The sequence below is a fragment of the Crassostrea angulata genome, chromosome 2, assembly GCF_025612915.1.
Source record: "Crassostrea angulata isolate pt1a10 chromosome 2, ASM2561291v2, whole genome shotgun sequence".
NCBI lineage: Eukaryota > Metazoa > Mollusca > Bivalvia > Ostreida > Ostreidae > Magallana > Magallana angulata.
Window position 1 is genome coordinate 1,751,873 of NC_069112.1, and position 11,653 is coordinate 1,763,525.

An 11,653-nucleotide genomic window follows, 5' to 3' on the forward strand; every position below is an offset into this window, starting at 1 on the left:
TCAGAATACCGCGCCCGGTTCGATATTTATATTAATTCCCTCTAATCTGTGTAACCCAATACCTTGTCATGAGAGTGTGGTATAGGTCTGCTAACACCAGTCAGTTCTTACTAGGTGCGGACAATTTACTTAAGGCGGTAGGTGTCAGCGATCAGCAAGAGGCGTGGAAGTTCTCTCAGGCTCGGCAATGTCCATAGGATGAGGTTTTATCGATGACGGGTATAGCGTTTCTTTACGTAATGGAATTGTAGCGAGATGGTTTATCAGAGGTGACTTTAATGCGATCTTGTTTTTTTTACGTATCATCCATAGATTCTTTAATAACAAATCTCCGTGAGTCACTGACACCAACCATTACTCGAGCACGAACTGCATGTCTTCACATGACCACTGTATTCAAAACTATACATCTATACAATTGTAAGATATGTCAGTAGTTTATTGGCGTATACATTATATACAATTGTAAGATATGTCAGTAGTTTATTGGCGTATACATTATATACAATTGTGAGATATGTCAGTAGTTTATTGGCGTATACATTACATACAATTGTGAGATATGTCAGTAGTTTATTGGCGTATACATTACATACATTGTAAGATATTTATTTATAAAGATACCAGGCAAAATTTTCTTGTTGTAAAATTATGTCATTTTCACGAAAAATTATGTCGTTAACACAAAGGAATGCCTAGTTTTTTACAATAAAAATCGGTAAATCGTTTTCTCGAGAAAATATCTCGTTTTCATGAGATAATATGTTGTTTTCAAAGATATTAGATTATAATATGTTATTTTATGATAAAATACAAGTCGTTGTTATAAAGAGATAATATCTTTTTTTTTCACGAGATATTATCGGGTTTCCACGAGATGATATCTCGTTTTCATAAGATAGTGTTTTCAGAAGATGATATCTCGTTTTCAGAAGATGATATCTCGTTTTCAAGAGATAGTGTTTTCAGAAGATGATATCTCGTTTTCAGAAGATGATATCTCGTTTTCAAGCGATACTATGTCGTTTTCGCGAGTTATCTTTGTATACACGCAGGGATTAAAGTACATTATAGCCACGACCTCATGGCCCATAAATTCGTAGATATTTAGATCCATAGACCTATAGATCCGTAGATATTTAGATATGTAGACAAAAATATATGTAGGCCTAAAGATTCGTACATATTCAGATCTGTACACTTATAGACCTATAGAATCGTAGTTATTTAGATCTATATATCTTAAGCTCTGTAGACCTATATATCGTATATCTATTAATGCGTAGACTTATGGATTCGTAAACCTATATATTAATCTTTGTTTTCCCTCTGACTGAAATGTCATATTTTCATTGGATTAAACATGGCACGTGATTGCCTCATATATCTCTATGTAGGTTCTTTGAGGATTAACATTAGGCAATATGGCCGTCATTGGCCGCCGCCTCACCTACTTATCTCGATATTTCATATTATTTAACACGAAAACGTGTTCAGTAAATCATTAAAATATTAAGAGTAGTGGACCTTTGGATTTTTTTTTTAATTTAGAGTAGCTGCCCTTGGCATATTGACGTCACATTGTTGTGTCTGGAGCAGAACAAAATGGCAGCGTCTAAATTTGCTCAAATCTCTGCAGAGGTATAAAATTGAATAGCAACAAAACATTGTAAGTTATAGTTTTTCATCCTTTTTCTTTGATTCTTGTTTGTAACTTTTCTAATGAAAATTATCCTTTCTAGGAAATTTGATATAGGTCTGAAAACAATTCTTACTTACTATCTTATTTTTGCTCGGCAAAGCTCTAATTCAATAATATAGTTATTAATGTATCACCACAATATGCGACACCATGGACAACTATCAAATCAAGCAGAGTATACTCCGAAATATTTACATTTTCAACTGTCTTTGTCTGTTACAACATTACAAATTTATTTTGAACCCTGAAACCCAATAACTTTATAAAACATGAGTTACACAAAATGGGCGTGTCTTATATATAGCATAACCAAAAACCGGTATTGGCTGCGCCGTGTAGTAATGCATAGCATGTGCTACATAAAAAATATAGTGGTTTTAAAATAATGTTGTTTTAAAGTGTATATAAAGTTATATAAATATAGGTAATAAGGAATCATCCTTTAAATATTATGAGGTGATAAGCTATTTTTCTTGAGTGTCCAAGATACTTTAAAAAAAGAGTTAAACTTTTAAATCAAGTTAATGACATTAATGTACCTTTTCATATCAACCATATTCTTTATGGTAGCTCAGACATTTCATACAACGTAAATTTTTAAAATCGTTTCTTATGTTCACAGTTATATTATAGCTTCTAAGCGTTTTTGACTTTTTTTTTACTTATTAGTTCTTTTTTTAATTCCTGTTTCTCTGGGCTGGATCATGAGAACTCTATACTATGTCTGTCTGTTGGTATGAATGAATAGGTGATGGGTTTATAAATGTAGGAATGAATGTGTTCACGTATATGTTAAACAATGCAATTTATAATTATATGACAACAGTCAGGCTTATTTTTTAATATTCAATTATCCTTTGTATACAAAATATACCAATAATATATCACTCTGAGAACTGGTAAATAATGCTATATACAGTAAAACACGGTTATAACGAACACGCTTATAATGAATTGACGCTTACAGCGAAGTGAATTTCATTCCCCAAGACTCTATTTCATGTTGTAAACTTGACGGATATAACGAATTACGCTTATAACGAAGTTAAATTGTCCGTCCCTGGGACTTCGCGTGTTTATAAGCGTGTTTTACTTTATATACTATATTCTGTGATTGTTTTATAACAACACTTCTAATCTTTGTATTTTGGAAAGGGTTTATATAGGCTTTGCTTGTTGCCTAATCCATTCGATGACTCGATCAATAAAATATGTTTAAAATAAATATATAATTTACCCATGTACAGGTACAATACATTTATTTCAAAATTGCTTTTTAATTACGTTTTGTATATGTAACAACCTATGCCATAAAATGTATGTCTTGAGCAAATAAAGAAAGAACATCACTTTAGAAATAATTTCTGCAAGCGGCGGTCCTTATTTCTGCAAAATGTTAAAATGCAAAGCTGGGTACTTTTATTTCTATGCTTGTTTAATTGCATTAGTTAGAATTAAGCAGTTATTGAAATATTTACAATGATCCCCACTTGTGCATGCGCAGTTCAAATAAGCGATAAACAGTACAATTTAATCGAAAGTTTGTGTAATCCTGTCACCCCACCCCACCCTACCCGCATCCGAGATGTCGGTGTTAGTACACGAAACTGGTGGCTCAAACGGGGTTCGTTTATTTTTTTTTTCTATCCATACATTTCACAGATGATGATATAAATTCGCTCTAAGAGACCGTGTATTTTCAACCCTTCTATTCTGATACTTTTCTCAAGCGCTCTGATTTGTGAGTGTCATCTCTAAGTAGCAGGTGTTGAAAGTGAGGAGATTACAGGTGTTATTTTCTGATATAACATAATGAGCAAGTAGAATTTGATCTTTTTCTCACTTCTCTCATGAATTGTAAACATTTTTTTTTTCAAAGGAATGCTTAATTTTTTATTTTTACCAACATGTGACGAACGAAACAATATACGATTCCCTCCTATTTAAAGCAAATCCGATTATAGATGTTTTTTTTTCGTTAACAAATCTCTCTCTCTCTCTCTCTCTCTCTCTCTCTCTCTCTCTCTCTCTCTCTCTCTCTCTCTCTCTCTCTTATTTTAATATATATATATTTTTAAATTTCAATATAGCTTTACAATTGTACATCAAATTCAAAGATAAAACCCAATCAGATCGTTGCCTACTCACTGTCTTTGATTAGTAACATTTATTGGAATAACGATGCATATGTTTTTGTTTCTAGAAAAATTAATAAAAACTGAAACTTTAATGAAAAATATAAACTCTTAGAGCTTTTATTTGATTCATTTTTATAATTATTTATTGATGTAATTTCAAAAAAAACTCAATGCATATTTTCAATTTACTTATTTATTTACATTTGCGTAGGTCTTTCAATAATAAAGGTAGTTAATTACGGTAAAATTAATAAGAATGGAAAGTAGGGTTTTTTCCATCGCGACGTGAAATATAACGAGAGATGATATTGAAAATAGCATAATGCAATTGTATCTGTACTGAATAGATACGAACAATAAAGTGAAATATTTTAATTAAGCATACCATGATGAATCAAAAATCACGTATTGGTTATCTTTATTTATCAACATCCATGTCATAGGTATTTGAAAACACCCCCCCCCCCCCCACCCCGATCTATAGTCTTGTGGTAGTTGTCTCTATTTCATAGAGATTCCTGTAATGTTACATGTATGTTCACAACCTCTTTCATGTCAAATATCTGAAATCTAACTGCCGAGTGGAAATAAACGATGGCGCAGAACGCTTGATCAGCCAATGAAAAAATAGGTCATGTTTTAAGTAAGTTAGATCATATCGATTTAGATTCGCCTTTTTTTACCTAATATGATCTTACTAATCCATAGATTTATAATCAATCAAGTACAGAGCCGACAAACAAGATTGCTTAACGTACATGTAAGAAGTGGCGAGGATGGCTTATCACACGGCTGCCTATTACGGCACGTGGACTCTATATCAACGCAACAGCAAAAAACTGTGAAACCATCCTAGACAAGTTAAGGAGAGACCATCCTTGTTGGTTCTTTGTTTGGCGTAAACTGGCGGGTTTTTACAACTTTATTTGTAATACCGTTAACAGAGCTCGATAGACGTGTAGGAACAGCAACCATAACTCTCCGCCATGACAGCGAGATTGCTTCACCACAAGATGGCGGCGGTCCATAATCCCCCGGCAAACTGATGGATCGTGCTTTATAGATTAAAAACAATATGATTGCTTTTTACCTTTGTAGATTCCGTTTATTCTGTACCAATATAGAGGTGTAATATAGAGGTATCACCTTACATGGATACCTGTACAGAGGTGTCCGCTTACCTGTTAACCTTTATAATGTATACCTGTGAAATGGTCAGAATTAAGGATGTATCTGTACTTTACAGTAGTCGTCACCCCCCCCCCCCCCCCGTGTCTACTGGTCCTGGCTCCACCGTCACCACAATTTTCAAATTACTCAACTCAAACTCATTCCTCAACTTATTAAACCCTTTAAAAGGGCATGGTCACGATTTCCGTCAAATTCCATTTTTCTATTTTTATTATTTACAATGCTTTAGAAATGCATTTCTAATGATCAAATGAAATTTGAGAGTAAGTCTTTAAGTTTTAAGCGACATACAGATCTCACAAATCTGTGTCATGTAAACAAGGCTCGCGCCCTGTTTTTGTTTACATAGGTTCAATATACCAATTAAAAACCTTTTTCAAGCTGATTTTTCTTCATTTTTATTCATTTTAAGCATAGATAAACTGTTCCTAACATTTAACACATTCATTTTAGGTCTAAATTTGAAATTTTTACTTCAGCATTCAAAATGTAAACAAAAGCTTTGTTTACATGTCAAAGAATTGTAAGCTCTGTAACTCGCTTATTACTTAACAAATGACACTCAAATTTTGTTTACCTCACTGAAGCATTGTAATTATTCAGATCGGAAAAATATTTTTGACCAAAATCGTGACCATGCCCCTTTAATGAAAAGTGCATAGACTTGAGGTAAATACTCAGACTTGAGGTGAATACTCAGACTTGATGTGAATACTCAGACTTGATGTAAATACTCAGACTTGAGGTGAATACTCAGACTTGAGGTGAATACTCAGACTTGATGTGAATACTCAAACTTGAGGTCAATACTCAGACTTGAGGTGATTACTCAGACTTGAGGTCATACTCAGATTTGAGGTCAATACACAGACTTTAGGTCAATACCTAGACTTGAGGTGAATACTCAGACTTGAGGTCAATACTCAGACTTGAGGTCAATACTCAGATTTGAGGTCAATACACAGACTTGAGGTGAATACTCAGACTTGAGGTCAATACTCAGATTTGAGGTCAATACTCATACTTGAGGTCAATACTCAGACTTGAGGTCAATACTCAGACTTGAGGCTGGGTATTGATCTAAGGGAAGCTGATGACGATGGAGCCAAGACCGACCTTTTTGGACCTCTATACTGGATACAGTGGAATATTCACTCCGGTCTTATTTTCGCTCCACTCGCCTTCGTTGTCAGCGAGCGAATTTAAGACTCGGCGAATTCCGGTGTCTTCAATTATTTCTCTTTAAACACAACTGTGTCTGGGCGAATTCAATAAGGGCAATTGTAGAGCGGCGAAAATTACACGAAGTAAAAACAACCGTGTATACATTATTAGTTTTGTTGGGCGTCTATCTTACTTAAATTATATACTGTATTAGTTTTGTTGGGCATATATCAAACTTGTGCTATGTACTGTATTACTTTTGTTGGGCGTCTTTCAAACTTTTGCTATATACTGTATTACTTTTGTTGGGCGTCTATCAATCTTTTGCTATGTACTTTATTACTTTTGTTGGGCGTCTATCAATCTTTTGCTATCTACTGTATTACTTTTGTTGGGCGTCTATCAATCTTGTGTTATATAATAGTATTAGTTTTGTTGGGCGTCTATCAAACTTTTGCTATCTACTGTATTACTTTTGTTGGGCGTCTATCAAACTTTAATTATATACTGTATAACTTTTGTTGGGCGTCTATCAATCTTTTGCTATGTACTGTATTACTTTTGTTGGGCGTCTATCAATCTTGTGTTATATAATAGTACTACTTTTGTTGGGCGTCTATCAAACTTGTGCTATATGCTGTATTGCTTTTCTTTGGCGTCTGTCAAACTTGAATTATATACTGTATTACTTTTGTTGGGCGTCTATCAAACTTGAATTATATACTGTATTACTTTTGTTGGGCGTCTATCAATCTTTTGCTATGTACTGTATTACTTTTGTTGGGCGTCAATCAATCTTTTGCTATGTACTGTATAACTTTTGTTGGGCGTCTATCAATCTTTTGCTATGTTCTATATTACTTTTGATGGGCGTCTATCAATCTTTTGCTATATACTGTATTACTTTTGTTGGGCGTCTATCAATCTTGTGTTATATAATAGTATTACTTTTGTTGGGCGTCTATCAATCTTCTGCTATATACTGTATTACTTTTGTTGGGCGTCTATCAATCTTGTGTTATATAATAGTATTACTTTTGATGGGCGTCTATCAATCTTCTGCTATATACTGTATTACTTTTGTTGGGCGTCTATCAATTTTGTGTGATATAATAGTATTACTTTTGATGGGCGTCTATCAATCTTTTGCTATATACTGTATTACTTTTGTTGGGCGTCTATCAATCTTGTGTTATATAATAGTATTACTTTTGTTGGGCGTCTATCAATCTTCTGCTATATACTGTATTACTTTTGTTGGGCGTCTATCAATCTTGTGTTATATAATAGTATTACTTTTGATGGGCGTCTATCAATCTTTTGCTATATACTGTATTACTTTTGTTGGGCGTCTATCAATCTTGTGTTATATAATAGTATTACTTTTGATGGGCGTCTATCAATCTTTTGCTATATACTGTATTACTTTTGTTGGGCGTCTATCAATCTTGTGTTTTATAATAGTATTACTTTTGTTGGGCGTCTATCAATCTTCTGCTATATACTGTATTACTTTTGTTGGGCGTCTATCAATCTTTTGCTATATAATAGTATTACTTTTGATGGGCGTCTATCAATCTTTTGCTATATACTGTATTACTTTTGTTGGGCGTCTATCAATCTTGTGTTATATAATAGTATTACTTTTGATGGGCGTCTATCAATCTTTTGCTATATACTGTATTACTTTTGTTGGGCGTCTATCAATCTTCTGCTATATACTGTATTAATTTTGTTGGGCGTCTATCAATCTTTGGCTATGTACTGTATTACTTTTGTTGGGCGTCTATCAATCTTTTGCTATATACTGTATTACTTTTGATGGGCGTCTATCAATCTTTTGCTATATACTGTATTACTTTTGCTGGGCGTCTATCAATCTTTTGCTATGTACTGTATTACTTTTGTTGGGCGTCTATCAATCTTTTGCTATATACTGTATTACTTTTGTTGGGCGTCTATCAATCTTTTGCTATATACTGTATTACTTTTGTTGGGCGTCTATCAATCTTTTGCTATGTACTGTATTACTTTTGTTGGGCGTCTATCAATCTTTTGCTATATACTGTATTACTTTTGTTGGGCGTCTATCAATCTTTTGCTATATACTGTATTACTTTTGTTGGGCGTCTATCAATCTTGTGTTATATAATAGTATTACTTTTGATGGGCGTCTATCAATCTTTTGCTATATACTGTATTACTTTTGTTGGGCGTCTATCAATCTTGTGCTATATACTGTATTACTTTTGTTGGGCGTCTATCAATCTTGTGCTATATACTGTATTACTTTTGTTGGGCGTCTATCAATCTTTTGCTATATACTGTATTACTTTTGTTGGGCGTCTATCAATCTTTTGCTATATACTGTATTACTTTTGTTGGGCGTCTATCAATCTTTTGCTATATACTGTATTACTTTTGTTGGGCGTCTATCAATCTTTTGCTATATACTGTATTACTTTTGTTGGGCGTCTATCAATCTTTTGCTATATACTGTATTATTTTTGTTGGGCGTCTATCAATCTTTTGCTATATACTGTATTACTTTTGTTGGGCGTCTATCAATCTTTTGCTTTATACTGTATTACTTTTGTTGGGCGTCTATCAATCTTGTGTTATATAATAGTATTACTTTTGATGGGCGTCTATCAATCTTTTGCTATATACTGTATTACTTTTGTTGGGCGTCTATCAATCTTTTGCTATATACTGTATTACTTTTGTTGGGCGTCTATCAATCTTGTGCTATGTACTGTATTACTTTTGTTGGGCGTCTATCAATCTTGTGCTATATACTGTATTACTTTTGTTGGGCGTCTATCAATTTTCTGCTATATACTGTATTACTTTTGTTGGGCGTCTATCAATCTTTTGCTATATACTGTATTACTTTTGTTGGGCGTCTATCAATCTTTTGCTATATACTGTATTACTTTTGTTGGGCGTCTATCAATCTTTTGCTATATACTGTATTACTTTTGTTGGGCGTCTATCAATCTTTTGCTATATACTGTATTATTTTTGTTGGGCGTCTATCAATCTTTTGCTATATACTGTATTACTTTTGTTGGGCGTCTATCAATCTTTTGCTTTATACTGTATTACTTTTGTTGGGCGTCTATCAATCTTGTGTTATATAATAGTATTACTTTTGATGGGCGTCTATCAATCTTTTGCTATATACTGTATTACTTTTGTTGGGCGTCTATCAATCTTTTGCTATATACTGTATTACTTTTGTTGGGCGTCTATCAATCTTTTGCTATCTACTGTATTACTTTTGTTGGGCGTCTATCAATCTTTTGCTATGTACTGTATTACTTTTGTTGGGCGTCTATCAGTCTTTTGCTATGTACTGTATTACTTTTTTTGCGTCTATCAATCTTTTGCTACGTACTGTATTACTTTTGTTGGGCGTCTATCAATCTTTTGCTATATACTGTATTACTTTTGTTGGGCGTCTATCAATCTTGTGTTATATAATAGTATTACTTTTGATGGGCGTCTATCAATCTTTTGCTATATACTGTATTAATTTTGTTGGGCGTCTATCAATCTTTTGCTATGTACTGTTTTACTTTTGTTGGGCGTCTATCAATCTTTTGCTATATACTGTATTACTTTTGCTGGGCGTCTATCAATCTTTTGCTATGTACTGTATTACTTTTGTTGGGCGTCTATCAATCTTTTGCTATATACTGTATTACTTTTGTTGGGCGTCTATCAATCTTTTGCTATATACTGTATTACTTTTGTTTGGCGTCTATCAATCTTTTGCTATGTACTGTATTACTTTTGTTGGGCGTCTATCAATCTTTTGCTATATACTGTATTACTTTTGTTGGGCGTCTATCAATCTTTTGCTATATACTGTATTACTTTTGTTGGGCGTCTATCAATCTTTTGCTATGTACTGTATTACTTTTGTTGGGCGTCTATCAATCTTTTGCTATATACTGTATTACTTTTGTTGGGCGTCTATCAATCTTTTGCTATATACTGTATTACTTTTGTTGGGCGTCTATCAATCTTTTGCTATATACTGTATTACTTTTGTTGGGCGTCTATCAATCTTGTGTTATATAATAGTATTACTTTTGATGGGCGTCTATCAATCTTTTGCTATATACTGTATTACTTTTGTTGGGCGTCTATCAATCTTTTGCTATATACTGTATTACTTTTGTTGGGCGTCTATCAATCTTTTGCTATCTACTGTATTACTTTTGTTGGGCGTCTATAAATCTTTTGCTATGTACTGTATTACTTTTGTTGGGCGTCTATCAATCTTGTGCTATGTACTGTATTACTTTTGTTGGGCGTCTATCAATCTTGTGCTATATACTGTATTACTTTTGTTGGGCGTCTATCAATTTTCTGCTATATACTGTATTACTTTTGTTGGGCGTCTATCAATCTTTTGCTATATACTGTATTACTTTTGTTGGGCGTCTATCAATCTTGTGTTATATAATAGTATTACTTTTGATGGGCGTCTATCAATCTTTTGCTATATACTGTATTACTTTTGTTGGGCGTCTATCAATCTTTTGCTATATACTGTATTACTTTTGTTGGGCGTCTATCAATCTTTTGCTATCTACTGTATTACTTTTGTTGGGCGTCTATAAATCTTTTGCTATGTACTGTATTACTTTTGTTGGGCGTCTATCAATCTTGTGCTATGTACTGTATTACTTTTGTTGGGCGTCTATCAATCTTGTGCTATATACTGTATTACTTTTGTTGGGCGTCTATCAATTTTCTGCTATATACTGTATTACTTTTGTTGGGCGTCTATCAATCTTTTGCTATATACTGTATTACTTTTGTTGGGCGTCTATCAATCTTGTGCTATATACTGTATTACTTTTGTTGGGCGTCTATCAATTTTCTGCTATATACTGTATTACTTTTGTTGGGCGTCTATCAATCTTTTGCTATATACTGTATTACTTTTGTTGGGCGTCTATCAATCTTTTGCTATATACTGTATTACTTTTGTTGGGCGTCTATCAATCTTTTGCTATATACTGTATTACTTTTGTTGGGCGTCTATCAATCTTTTGCTATATACTGTATTACTTTTGTTGGGCGTCTATCAATCTTTTGCTTTATACTGTATTACTTTTGTTGGGCGTCTATCAATCTTGTGTTATATAATAGTATTACTTTTGATGGGCGTCTATCAATCTTTTGCTATATACTGTATTACTTTTGTTGGGCGTCTATCAATCTTTTGCTATATACTGTATTACTTTTGTTGGGCGTCTATCAATCTTTTGCTATATACTGTATTACTTTTGTTGGGCGTCTATCAATCTTTTGCTATATACTGTATTACTTTTGTTGGGCGTCTATCAATCTTTTGCTATGTACTGTATTACTTTTGTTGGGCGTCTATCAATCTTTTGCTATGTACTGTATTACTTTTGTTGGGCGTCTATCAATCGTT